The sequence below is a fragment of the Magnolia sinica genome, chromosome 17 (assembly GCF_029962835.1).
Source record: "Magnolia sinica isolate HGM2019 chromosome 17, MsV1, whole genome shotgun sequence".
Taxonomy (NCBI): Eukaryota; Viridiplantae; Streptophyta; class Magnoliopsida; order Magnoliales; family Magnoliaceae; genus Magnolia; species Magnolia sinica.
The window spans coordinates 5,989,542-6,004,608 of NC_080589.1; the positions used below are offsets into that span (position 1 = coordinate 5,989,542).

The 15,067-nt window shown below is 40.8% G+C and overlaps 1 non-coding gene across 1 annotated transcript; it reads left to right on the forward strand.

The window, feature by feature from the left end:
* The first annotated feature begins 237 nt into the window (after nucleotides 1–237).
* Nucleotides 238–344, forward strand: LOC131232071 (small nucleolar RNA R71). Its single transcript, XR_009164675.1, has one exon. It is a non-coding gene; the product is annotated as a small nucleolar RNA R71 (small nucleolar RNA).
* The last annotated feature ends 14,723 nt before the right edge of the window (nucleotides 345–15,067 follow it).

The following is a 15,067-nucleotide window of genomic DNA, read 5'->3' on the forward strand; positions in this document are numbered from 1 at the left end:
TCCTCTTCTTTCAAGAGATATAATCCACCTTTCTCCTTTAATTGAGTCGGCCTAGACGTGGTGTTCGCCATTGGGTAATAGTCCCAAGATTGTGTTTTTTCAGCCAGACTGTCGAGGTAGTCCCATACCTCATCGACATCTTTATTAATGAACTCTCCATTACACATTGTCTCGACCATTTGGCGCATGGAAGATGTCAGTCCATCGTAGAAAAAATTTGTAATGCGCCACGTTTCAAATCTGTGTTGTGGGCATGAACTGACCAGATCTTTGAACCTTTCCCAACATTGGAAGAATGTTTCATCTTCCTTTTGGGCAAAGTTCATGATTGCTTTTCTGAGGGTAATCGTTTTATGATGTGGGAAGAATTTTTTTATGAATTCCCTCTGCATGTCGTTCCATGTGCCAATGGATCTAGGACGCAGTGAATGTAACCACGTCTTAGCTTTCTCTTTTAAGGAAAAAGGAAAGAGTTTCAGCCTGATTGTATCCTCAGATACATTAAGAAAACAAAATGTAGCTATAATCTCATCGAACTCTTTCAAATGTAAATATGGACTTTCTAATTCAAGTCCATGGAATTTGGGAAGGAGTTGGATAACTCCTGGCTTGATGTCCATTTGTCCTGTATTTTCAGGAAAAATCATGCATGAGGGCGTACTCACTCCCGCCGGTTGTAGATAATCTCGTAAAGTACGAGGCGGGAGTGCCTGTTGCACCTCATTCTCATCTTGGGTATCCTCCACCCTGGGTGGAAGTAGAGGAGGTTGGTCTTCAGCCATAACTTCAATTAACTCAAGGGATTTCGAGTGGTGTCTAGTCCTGCGATGGATAGTCAACCCCTCAACCAATCCTCCTTCAGTCAAGAGACGTCGAGTGTTGTCACGGGCCCACTTGGGCATGAAACACTCGCAGCCCTCAATCAAATTTAAAGCCTAGTCCTAAGAAAGGAAAAGAAAATCTAAAAAGAAAGAGAGGGAGAGTTGGAAAGAAATTACCAAATTGGAGTTCTAAGTTAAAACCTGCAAAATAAAACAAAATAAGTTAGATTTTAAAAAGAGAAGAACGATCCTTTAAAAGAAAAATAGCAGTAAATTAATTCCTAAAAGAAAGTGGAAATTTCTAAAATAAATTAGGAAGGACCTAAACTAGAAAGTAAATTATTAAAAGAGAACCGAAAAATAGAAAGTAGGGAAGGAGCTTACCGAATTAGAAATTTCTATCTTAAAGGCCTACAAAATAGGAAGGTTAGTTTCTAAACAAACATTCTAAAAATAAATTAGGAAACAAATTAGATTTTAAAAGAGTTAAAATTAGAAAGTTACTAAAATAAAAATAGAAAGTTAATTTCTAAAAAGGGAAAGAAATAACCTAATTTCTAAAAATAAACTATTTCCTACAGAAGGGAGGATACTAGAATTAGAAACTTTTTAAAATTTAAACCCTAATTCTAAAAATAGGAAAAAGTAGAGAGATTAGGAAGGAATTATCAATTGAGAAACTTATGTCAAGATCCTATAAAACAGGAAACAAGTTAGTTTTGAACTCAAATAAAAATAAATAAAAAACTAAGGTTAGTAAAATCCTAATCTTAAACTAATCCTAAAACCAATTAATTTCAGAGAATCGTAACCGTCAGTCCCCGGCAACGGCGCCAAAAACTTGTTCACACCCCAAGTATAGGGTTGAGATGTAGTAATAAACTCGGTAAGACCGAGGTCGAATCCACAGGGACTGATACCTGTACGTTATCTGAAACCAAGTAGAACTAGAACTAGACTAAGATGTGATCTAAACCAAATAGAATTTTAAGGAATAATTGTGGAATAATTATCTAAAACTTTAAGGAATTCAGAGGAAGGAAACTAGGGATTCAGAGGATCCACTTGTAGAGATCAGGGAGATCTTATGCCTGCATCAAGGATTATGGAATTCAAACTGAACTTTACTTGATCTGGTTTTCAAGAGATGAAAGGTATATGAATTAGAATGGATTCCATCACCAAACCATGCCCAGGAGACAAAGTAAACAACAGAATTAAACTAATTACCAACCAACCAACAATGTATGAAGATCAGGAAGGGTACTGTCATCCTACCATGCCCATGGAACAATGATGAACAACAGGGCTTCCTGACTTCATAAACATAAAAAGGGAAAAGAAATATTCAAAGCCATTGCAAACCCATTGTAATTTCAGTCACAACAGACCATTAAAGACTAAGAAAAATATTCCTTTAATAATCAACTAAAATCACATTCAGTTTATGAATTTTAAATTACAGGCACAAAATATAATCTCCCATCTCGCTACAGGCTTTACCTCTTAGCCCCAGCTAAGAGGTTTAGCCAACCATGATTAGGCTAAGGACCTTAAGATTCATAGAAGAAAGAAAGAAAGAAAGAAAATAACATAGAAGATCCGAAAACAAACCCAGCTCTCCCTGTCTTCTCTGTTTCTCTTTCTCTCTCCCTGACGTCCAGCCAGAAAAACCCAACTGTTGCTCTTTTTCCTTCCAATGCTCCCTACGTGCAGCAGCAGCTAACCTCCACACGATCTCCTCTTTCTTCAAAGCCAAAACCGTAACCCCCTCTCGTCGTACTCCCTGGTTGAATGTTTTTTCCCCCTTCTCACGTCCCTGCCACCTCTCCTTTATACATCCAGGGCCGGTGGAGAGCAGGAGTCTGCAGATGAGCCAGCTGCGGAAACTTTCTCTACGCACAGCAGAGATGTTTCGCCGCCGAGAAAAATAACTAAGTTGTTGTTTTGTTTGCACATGCAACCATGGACGTAGGGCCAAAAGGCGACCTTGGCGAGGGTCTCGTCCCACCTCCGGACATCATGGATGGTCCAGATCATCAATATGATCAGCGATGGTGGCCCACCTGAATCAACCGCAACCTCTGCTGCGGAACAGAGCTCGCGCACACGTCGCTGTGAAAGTCGGTGGGCCTTTTGTCGGTGCCTTTATGGAAATCCACTCCGCTCATTTGATTCACCTCGAAAAACCGGTCGGACGTGGTCCGTTTTGGATCGGATCCGATGTGCCCCACAGAGTTCTTCACAATACCGTCCGTCCTGCGTTTAACTACTGGAAAACCGATCTCCGGTGTCTTTTGACATTCCTCCACCTAGGTGTGGGTCACGCCCTCCCTTTGGACTTGGTGGACGGTTCAGATGGATGATTTGGATGCTGAATGGGCCCTACTGCTGAAAAACGGACGAACGCTGTCCGTCCACTGTTCGTCCGTGCTCGAGAAGGAGAGGGAGACGAGTCTCCGTCGCTGACCGGGGGACTTCGGTCCAGTGAACAGCAGGCGTACGCCTGCTGTGTGCACGGGCCGTGTAAAATGGGCCCCACCCTGATGTCTTATGCAAAATCCAATCCATCCATCCGTTTTGCCATCTCATTTTAATCGTAGGGACCAAATTTACAGCGTATCCTGATAGCAGGTGGGCCCCATATCACTGTTTTGGTGGCTGATCTATCCGTTGAGCCACTTTTATTGGGATCTGAGGGTTAAAATTTGATGTGTACGGTTAATTCATGGTCCTCAGGCCACGTATGAAGTTTCGACTTGATCAGATGGTGGGAACCCCATGATCTTGCATTCTGGCTGACTTTCAGGCCGTTTGAGCTTCGGTTTCTCGATTTTTCCGGGTCCCTGATGTGTAATTCTGTCGATCTTGGGTCTCTGGAGTCCGTCCCATGCTTTGGTGTCATTAGAGCGTTAAGTCCATGCTTTAAGCACCCTTTTCGGTCCAGGCTCGTACATACACTCTGCATTACAAACACGATTAATCAGGCCATTAAGCGGTATCATGCGTGTAATTCTATGCAACAACTGGTCGAGGGTCCACTCGCCCAGTTGAGGCCCACTCGACTCAAAGTCCAGCGAGCGTTGTTTTTTGGAGATTCAGGCTGCTCGACTAGTCGAGGGTCAGGCTCGACCGATTGAAGGGGTCTTTTGACCAGTCGAGGGTTACCCAGATTATACGCGGACTGCGTAAATTTGAAGCGATTTCAAAGAGGTGCGTAAGTGGAGTTTCCTAAACTATAAATAGGGGCCCTAGGGCTATTCTAGGGCATGCTAAAGCTTTATAAAGGAGTTCTAAGAGTTTCTAAAAGGGTTTTAGGGTTTCTAAAGGGTATAGTAAGGGTGAGATTCGAGGTTGTTCGAATCGAGTAAGTCCTTTCTCTTTGTAATTTCTATTTTCATGGTGGAATTCCTACGATTTGTGCCGTGGTTTTTTCCCGAAAGAGTTTTCCACGTTAAATCTTTGAGTTCTCTTGTGATTGCTTGGTGTCATTAGATTGTTATCCTAGATCCATATCTATGTGATTCCACAGCATAAATCCCCAACAAAATGCACAAGATTACAAGACAAAACCCAAGGAATACAAGCTTAGAATGAAAATTGTTTATGCTCCGCAGAGTACCGAATTACTTCATACACGAATTATCAGAGACAACGACAATATCATAAAGTATATGATTTTTTCTAGTCATAACCTCAATGTTCATATACCTATGTATATAGAGAAATTCAGATGTATAAGTATAGTTTAAAAACATAAGTTCGTAAATTTGAATGAGCCAACAACAACTGTGGATACCTGTGTATGTAGATAAGACTGTACGGACATCCCTTCATTGATTTGTGCAAACAACCCAAGCAATGCACTTATTTAAGATCCAAGGCTTAACAGTTTTGACGTGTATGCTTTTTAATTTATAGATAGCAATGACTATACAAACATCCCTTTACCATTTCATTCAGATATCCATGACCCATCAAGTAATGCACCTATTCAAGATATGAGGCTTGATAATCTTGACGCACCGACTTTTCAATTGTTGGATAGCGAAGATTGTATAGATATCCCTTCACCAGTTCGTTCATGCATCACTGCCCTATCAAGCAATGCACATATTCAAGATCTGATGCTTGATAGTTTTGATGCGCTGACTTTTTGATTGTTGGATACTAAAGACTATATGGACATCCCTTCACTGGTTCATGTAGACATAACTGACCCATCAATCAATGTACATCTTCGTGATTCGACGCCAACTTTTCAATTTTTGGATAGTGAAGACTACACTGGTTGGGGCATATGCACTTGGCCCATCAACTAATGCACCTATATATATATATATATATATATATATATATATATATTCGCAAAAGTTGTATGAATCCAAATAGTTGTCTTAATTATATTATTTGCTTCTTTTTTTAATATTTGGTACCCCACACTCCATTAAGGATAAATATCAAAATTATCTAAATTATTTACTAAATTTATATATACGTTTACACACTTGTTCTTCCTGGGCAATCCAATAACTAAATTCTATACGCACATCAACATATAGATTGATTCAAGGTGATAGTTAGTCCCTCACCTTTACAATTAGGGACCAATCCTTGAAATATCATGCCCTAATCGTTGTCTTTTCTCATGATTCCTGACTAGGCTACTTTAATTCATCGTCTGGTGCCCATTTCATACTCATAATTAAGGTAAAGTACATCTCCGATGTGCCTCTATATCAGGCAATGGATCAATGGTTCATGGCCATCCTCTTTCATTGAAATCAAGCAGATATTCAAAGCAAGTTTTTCTAAACATCTCTCTTGGCATGACACTTGTTAAAATTATACTTCACATATGGTATAAATGATACTAAACACTTGGGGGATACCTTTACGTTGCCATAGTCTAAGGACCAAGTTTTCTTGGTTTTGCAATAGGAATCTATAGTTTATGAAAGACAAAGTATTAGCTTTAAGTGTAATATACCAATGTAAAAGTACGTTCATACCAATGTACATCGGCGATCCACATACACTATTGGTGATCCAAATGTTACATACTAATGTACATCGTTAGTCCACAAACACTATCGACGATCCGCAGGCACTATCGGCGATCCAAGTGTGGTCCCAATGTACATCAATGATTCATAGTGAAATCAGTAATCCAAGTGTGGTCCTGATGCACATTGGCAATCCATACTGAATATCGGAGATCCACAATGAACATCGGTGATACAAGTGTGGTCCTAATGTACATCGGTGATTCACAGTGAATATTAGCGATCCATGTGGCTCCAATGCATATTGGCGATCCACAATGAATATCGGCAATCCACAGTGAATGTTGGTGATCTATAGTGAATATCAGTGATCCACACTACCTGGGCTTTAAAAATCCCACTTTGAAAATGACATTAACCTTTCATAGAGGGGTACCACTACACTCCCCTCCTTTTTCATAAACTCCCACCATTCATACAAAAAATTTAACTATAAAGGAGGACAACCATACCCTCTTCCCTTTCACAAACTCCCATCATTCATACCCACAAACAAAAATAAAAATAAAACATAAAAAGCCATTATTATCTTAACATAGGTTTACCTTTAGCCACTATAGCTTTTACGTTGGAGAGTGGCTGAAAATCTTTTAAAAAAACACTCATTTTCTATCCTAAGAGTAGAGTTGGCCATAGTACGACTCGACTCGCCTAATCTGACTCGTCCAACTTGTTCAGATTCAACTTGTTCAGATCCGACTCATTCAGATTCGACTCGTTTAGATCCAACTTGATCCAAACCGAGTAAGCTTCACCCAATCCAGATTCAAACCAAGTCGGTTCGAGTTACGCAGTAACTTAATCCCACCCGATCCGAAACCCGACTCCACTCAGTTTGTCGTTGTGTGTGTGTGTGTGTAATCTAATTTGTCCGTCTCTACCTTACCCTACACGATGCACTCCCCGATCCAAATAAACCCAAGCCGGAAACCCCTTCGGTCCTTCCCGTCCGACACCCATCGGCCAACAACCCTTCGAGATCCACCATTCCTCCTCCTCTCTCTCTGTCTCCTCTCCTCTTCCGTTCAGCAGGCGGCAGCTAGTGGCCCATCAGGTGCGTTCTGATTTTTTTAAAAGTTTTTTAATTAATATTAAGAGGAGGTTTAACGGTAGAATATTAGATGTTTCCATTCCCACTATTTTTTTTTTTTTTTTTTGAGTAGCCCATTTGAGTCGTGCATCCGCCTCATTCTAGGGACCACAGTTCCTTGTTAATCAAGGGAAATGGATGGACATTATGGAGGGTTCCACACATCCAGCAGGATGGGGCCCTTGTAAGGTTTCAATGGTGGTGAGGCCCACCACCCACAAATATCAGATCAAGCTTATTTATATATTCTATCCCCTCCGTCCATCTATTTTATCCCTCCGTCCATCCATTTTATAACCCAGCCCGATGACCCAATCCGAATCAGTGCCAACTCGATCCGACTCGATATTTCTTACTAGGTTAGACTCAGTTCGGATTAGCCTAACCTAGACTCGAACTCAGATTGAGTCATGCATGTTGGACTCGGTACCGAGTCGGATCGAGTCATGCATGCCGGGCTCGGTACCGAGTCGGATCGAGTTAGGGTCAGGCATATTTCAAAACCAGATCGAGTCGGGTTGGACCTAATTTAGTCTGACTCGACTCAATGCCCACCTCTACCCGAGAGTGTACTGAGCTTCATTGGAGCTTTTGTTGAAGAGTATCACAGTCCCTTGAAGAGTATGGTGGTACTCCGTACAACTTCCTACCATCAGAAGCTTCGACCCGTGTGGTCCCCTCTTATAAAAAAAAAAAACAAAGAGAAACAAGGGGAAAGCCAAATGACCTTCATTCGGAAAGGCCCACCATAAGACCCTCATCAGACAATTTATATGGGACCCACTGGCTTGTCATGAAGCAAATCCACTATGTTCAAATAAAAGAGGTTTTAATTTCATATCATTGACCCCGAGTTTGAGGGTAAAAATTATCACAGATGGACCACGTTGGAGAAAACAACTTAGAATTTACAAACAATGTTAATGCTATACACAGTTGTCCTATTAAAATGAATGGATCAGATATGCCACGGAGTGGGCCCAATCATGTTTTACTGAGCCCCACACTCCCATTTAAAAAAAGAGCTTTCGACTCCCTATACATGTAGTCATCGTACTTAGAGCTATACATGAGTTGAGCTTGGAACAACTCGGCTCAACTCAGCCAGCAGCCAATCCCAGCTCGAACTCAACTCGGCTCGGTCCTCGAGCTTGACTAGCCAGCTCGGCTCAGTTCGATTAGTAGCTTGGGCCAGTTCGAACTGAGTTCGAGCTTGTGTGACATTTTTCCAAACACATAGAATGCATCTTCAATCTCCCACACTTTGAATACAAAACAGTAACAACACTTTGCAGGCATTTTATCAAACACTTGGTGAGCATCATCAAGATTAAGATATGAAGGCAGTTCTACAATATATATATATTTTTTTGGTAATTTGTTTCTTCAATCTTCTCTCGGATGCCCATTTTGAGAATACATTGATATGAGGGTAATCCAAAAAACAACACTTCGTTGAGTTATTTTATTAAACACTCTCGAATGCCCATTTTGAGAATGAATTGATATGAGAGCAATCCAAAAAACAACACTTCGTTGAGTTATTTTATTAAACACTTAGCAAGCAGCATTAAGATCAAAATAAGTAAGTGACCACACCCAGATCCATAGCTTAAGTGGTAGACCGAGTGAAAGATACCTAATTTCAGCACTCAGGTCTTGGAATTGATTCCCTAGAGGAGGTGGCTAATAGTGAAGTGTGAATTGACAGTGGGTGTACTAACAACGCTAACAAAAAATAATAATAATAATAATAACTAATTAAGTCCCTGAGTTGAGTCGCTTCAATCGATTCATGTTGGGGCTCGAGCCAAGTTGAGGCTCAAAAACCAACTTGACTCGATACAAATCCAGTTTCAAGCCAAGGCAAGTTGAGTCGAATAAGTTTAACTAGCTAACTCAACTTGTATCTGCCCTAGCTGTAATGGCATATGGGCATTTTTATCCTAAAACAAAGTAAAAAGCTAGCCATGGCAAAAAATCTAACGGTTAAGATAATAGGGCAAAACTTAAGTTTTATAATATCTTAGAGTCATTGTTATTAGAAAAAAAACCCTAAATATTGTGTACATAGCTAACAGTATAATACGTTATACGCATGTACAAGTCCTATGTGAATGTGCACATATCCAGGCAGTTCAAAATGTGGGTCCCACTATGGATGGTAATAATCCAGAACTAACGGATAGAAAACAATGACAAAGATCAGTTCAGCTATCATCAGTCGAGCAGACTAAAATAAACAGTTCAATTTCAAAAATAATTTAATGGAATCATCTACCTCTCAGTCAAAATCATGTTTGGAATATATTCAATCTAGAAAATTTACCATGGTTTTAACAGTTTGGATCGAGGTAAATTTATCTCAATTGTATAATACATGTATTCATGTACACTGAATTCTGTGATCCTACGTAGTATAAGACGTTCGACCATGCCAAAAAAATATGAGAAATTTAGGACTGTGGACCCCACCTTTTAGCCAGCTGTTTTTATGAAAGAAGACAAACCTTCTTTTACAACTTGAACCTGCACGTGCGGATTACGAATTTTAGGACGAAAATACCCCTCCTTTTCACTGCTGTTTTTCTTCTCTCTTTCAACTGTTTCCTTTTCCTTTCCCTTTCCACTGCTACTTCACTGCCGTTGCTTTCACCCCTTTTCTTCGACCGGTTAGAAAGACAAAAAAACCCTTTTTGTGGGCCCCCCTTATTAACATTTGGCTTCTTCTGAAAATGGTCTGTCCAGCGAAGAAAGCACGCAGCACAGGTATATTTTAAACTCAATTGGGCCCACATTGAATGTATGGGTATAGAAAATGGATTGGCTACTCCTCCGGTGCTCTGTGGGCCCCACCTGATCTACGTGGCTGGTGGTCGGTGTTCTGTGGGCCCCACTATGGTGTACGTGGCTGGTGGTCGGTGCTCTTTGGCCCCACCATGGTGTACGTGACTGGTGGTCAGTGCTCTTTGTGGGTCCCACCATGGTGTACGTGGTTGGTGGTCGGTGCTCTGTGGGCCTCACCATGGTGTATGTGTTTCATCCATTCTGTTCATCCATTTTGTTCGCTCAATTTCCATCTAATTTAAGGGGTTGAGCCCCAAATTAGATGGAAATTTGGCTGGTGGCCCGCTAGAGGAAAATAATGGTGATTGGATATCCATCATTTAAATCCTCCTGAGGCCCACTATACTGTTTATCTGAAATCCAATCTATTTTTTAGGTGATAAAGACCCAGACGAAGGCTAAAAACAAAGATCATCTTGACCCAATACTTTTATGGCCCCCCAAAAAGTTTTTAATGGTCGATGTTCATTAAACACTATTTCCTGTAATGTGGTCCAATTGAGATCAGGATATACCTCAATTTTTGTGTAATATGATAAAATAATCTATAAAAATAGATGGACGACATGGATGAAACACATACATCATGATGGGGCCCACAGACCACCGAATACCAGCCATTGGCTGGTGGTAGGGGGAGTAGCCTACATTGAATGTATATAGTATGTCCACGTCGTCCATCCATTTTTCCATCTAATTTTAGTGGTTGAGCCCCAAATTGAAGCATATCAAAATATCAAGTGAATCATACCACAAGAAATAGTGGGCATAATGATTTTCTAGTTTGCCTCGTTGATTTCATGTTTCCCCTGCTCAATTTCATGTTTGCCACGCTAATTTTATAGTTTGCCCCGCTGATTTCATGTTTCCCCTGCTCAATTTCATGTTTGCCCCGCTGATTTTTCAGTTTATCCCGCTCAATTTCATGTTTGCCCTGCTTAATTTCATGTTTGTCCTGCTCAATTTCATGCCTGCCCTACTCATTTCTTAGTTTGCCCCGCTCAGTTTCATGGTTGCCCCGCTCATTTCCTAGTTTGATCCGCTCATTTCCTAGTTTGCCCCGCTCAATTTCATGCTTGCCCCGCTCATTTCCTAGTTTGACCCGCTCATTTCCTAGTTTGCCACGCTCAATTTCAGGCTTGCCCCGCTCATTTCCTAGTTTGCCCCGTTCAACTTCATGTTTGCCCCACTCACTTTCTAGTTTGCCCCACTCAATTTCATGTTTCCCCTGCTCAATTTCATGTTTGCCCCGCTGATTCTCTAGTTTGCCCCCACTCAATTTCATGTTTGCCCCCGCTCAAAACCTAAACCTAAACCTAAACCTAAACCTAAAACCTAAATGTATTCTCAAATCCCTAAACCTAAACCTTAACTTATTCTCAATTCCCTAAACCTTAACCTATAATCTAACTTAAACCTAAACCTATATTGTACACTTGTAACCTAAAACCTAAATGTATTTTCAAATCCCTAAACCTAAACCTTAACCTATTCTCAATTCCCTAAACTTTAACCTATAACCTAACTTAAACCTAAACCTATAACCTACACTTATAACCTAAAACTTAAATGTATTCTCAAATCCCTAAACCTAAACCTACACCTAATCCTAATCTCAACTCCTTAACCTAAACCTAAACTTGAAAACCCAAACCTAAACCCGGTCCCGAACCTGATTTCCTAAACCTAAACCTTAACCTATTATCAGTTCCCTAAGGGCCCGTTTGGCCGGTCGGATTGGAAGGGATTGGATGGTATTGGAAGGGATTGGAAGTCAAATCCCGGGATTGGCCTAGCGTGCCAAACAGAGTCGGTGATCTGATCCCAATCCCATGGATCTTAAGACAATCCACTGACAACACCATCATTACCTTTAAATCCCATCCAATCCACCCTAATCCTTTCAAATTTGCGTGGGATGTGTTTGGTTTGAGGTATTGGAAGGGATGAGAAGGTTTAATCCCAGGATTGGTCGGGCATGCCAAACAGACTGGATATAGCAATCCCATGAATCTCCAGACAATCCACCGACAACACCATCATTACCTAGAAATCCATGCCATCCACCCTAATACCATTTAATCCCTTTCAATCCATCGGGGTAAACGGGCCTTAAACCTTAACCTATAACCTAACTTAAACCTAAACCTATAACCGACACTTATAACCTAAACCTAAACCTATAACCTAAATGTATTCTCAAATCCCTAAACCTAAACCTACACCTAATCTTAATTTCAACTCCTTAACCTAAACCTAAACCCGGTCCCGAACCCGATTTCCTAAACCTAAACCTTAACCTATTCTTAGTTCCCTAAACCTTAACCTATAACCCAACTTAAACCTATACCTATAACTGACACTTATAACCTAAACCTAAACCTATAACCTAAATGTATTCTCAAATCCCTAAACCTAAACCTACACCTAATCCTAATCTCAACTCCTTAACATAAACCTAAACTTGAAAACCCAAACCTAAACCCGGTCCCGAACCCGATTTCCTAAACCTAAACCTTAACCTATTCTCAGTTCCCTAACCCTTAACCTATAACCTAACTTAAACCTAAACCTATAACCGACACTTATAACCTAAACCTAAACCTGTAACCTAAATGTATTCTCAAATCCCTAAACCTAAACCTACACCTAATCCTAATCCTAACTCTTTAACCTAAACCTAAACCTATAACCTGCACTTAGATGGGCCCACATTGAATGTATGTAGTATATCCACGCCGTCCATCTAATTTTAGTGGTTGAGCCCCAAATTGAAGCATATCAAAATATCAAGTGAATCATACCACGGGAAATAGTGGGCATAATGATTTTCTAGTTTGCCCCGCTAATTTCATGTTTCGTGGCTCAATTTCATGTTTGCCCCGCTGATTTTATAGTTTGCCCCGCTGATTTCATGTTTCCCTCGCTCAATTTCATATTTGCCCCGCTGATTTTCCAGTTTGTCCCACTCAATTTCATTTTTGCCCTACTCAATTTCATGCCTGCCCTGCTCATTTCCTAGTTCGCCCCTCTCATTTCCTAGTTTGCACCGCTCAATTTCATGCTTGCCCCGCTCATTTCCTAGTTTGCCTCGCTCATTTCCTAGTTTGCCCTACTCAATTTAGGACTATGGACCCCACCTTTTAGCCAACTATTTTTATGAAAGAAGACAAACCTTCTTTTGCAACTTAGACCTGCACGTGCAGATTACGAATTTCAGGACGAAAATACCCTTCCTTTTCACTGTTGTCCACTTTTCCTCTCCCTTTTCACTGTCTAATTTTCATCTCCCTTTTCGCTGCTGCTTTCACCCCCCTCCCTTCCACGCTCCGGTTCCACGAGAAAGACGAACAAAACTCATTTTGTGGGCCCCCTTATCAGCATTTTATCTTCTTCCAAAAATGGTCGGTCCAGGGAAGAAATCACGCACCACAGGTATATTTTAAACTCAGTTGGAGCCACATTGAATGTATGTAGTATATCCATGGCGTCCATCCGTTCTTCCATCTAATCTTAGCGATTTAGCCCCAAACTAAAGCATATCAAAAGATTAAGTGGATCATACCGCAGGAAACAGTGAGCATAATGATTTCCACCATTGAAACCATAATGAGCCCAACAGTGATGTTTGCTTATTATCAAACCTATTCATAAGATCATATAGACATAGATTAATAGAAAATACAATTATAAGCTTGATCCAAAACTTCTGTTGCCCCTAAGAAATGATCAACATGAGAAGTTCGATTCAAAATTTTCATGTGATGTGGTCCATTTGAACATTGGATACGTTTAAATTTTTAGGCTCAATCCATGAAATTATTTATTAAGTTTGCACCACTGATTTTCTAGTTTGCCCCACTCAATTTCATGTTTTCTCCGCTCAATTTCATGTTTGCCTCGCTGATTTCCTAGTTTGCCATCTGATTTTGTAGTTTGCCCCGCCCAAAATCAAGTTTCCCCCACTGAATTTCTTATTTGCCCCGCTGAATTTCTAGTTTTCCCCGCTGAAATTCAAGTTTGCCCCGCTGAATTTCTAGTTTGCCCCGCTCAAATTCAAGTTTCCCCCGACCAAGTTAAATCTTCTTCCTGGAAAGTGCGAAGATGCCCATCTCTCGTACCCGATTTCTGTTAGCCATGCATGTATTGGGGGATTGGTCATTTCGATATCATGCATTATTTTTTCAAATTTGGCCCTCCTGCAAGTCTTCACAGCCATCCAGTAATACATCTCCAACGACTTATTCTTGAAAGTGTCCACCAAGTTTCTGTAGATGTGGTACGCACAATACCCATGGATTGCACGCGGGAAGACTTGGGGAACCTCTTTCATTAGACCTTTATGTCGATCGGATATAATGATAAGACCCTCCACAGACTCTAACACATTGTTAAGGTGGGTAAGGAACCAATTCCAAGTACTGCTGTTCTCTAATTCCCCGATGCCAAATGCAAGTGAAAATAAATGATTGTCCCTATTTAAGGCCGTGGCGATGAATAGCACACCCATATATTTACCCTTTAAATGTGTCCCATCAATAGCCGATATCCTTCGCAATGATTTCTGAAAACTTCAAATGCATTGTCCGAGAGCTAGAAAACATCTCTCGAACCTGCAAGTCTGTTGGTTAACAAGTACGGCAATAACTGTCCCTGGGTTGGCCCTCCTCAACTCATGCAAATACAAAGGGAGTTGATTGTAGGAGTCTTCGTAAGACCCCATCACGTGATTAATTGCAAGCTCCCTAGCTTTCCATGCCTTCCAATAACTGATACGAATATTATATTTCTCTTGCATGGCGAAGATAATGTCAGCTGGCCTCAACCCTAGGCGTTGTTCAATGCGGCTAATAACCAGATCACACGCTAGCTTACTGCTGGCTTGCCGGTGATCGCTCTTCATCCATGCCATGCCGCACGTGTGTTTTGATTCATAAGTCCATATTTTGAATATACCCGTATCATTCTCCCGAGATGCATGAACCCTCCATTCGCATGCATCTTCGAAGCACACCACGGTAAATCTCCTGGAATTTGAGTATATTACTCTATACTGGAAATTATTCCGAATTACAAATTGACTCAAAATATATTGGCACCGACTCTTGTCCTTAAACGTTTACCCAACAGCTATATCGGTCGGTTCACATAACAAATCAGTATATTCCAGCATTTTTGCATTGGTGAATGCATCATCATCAAATAACGCGAGAACTTGACGAGTCATGAGGTTTGATGTATCG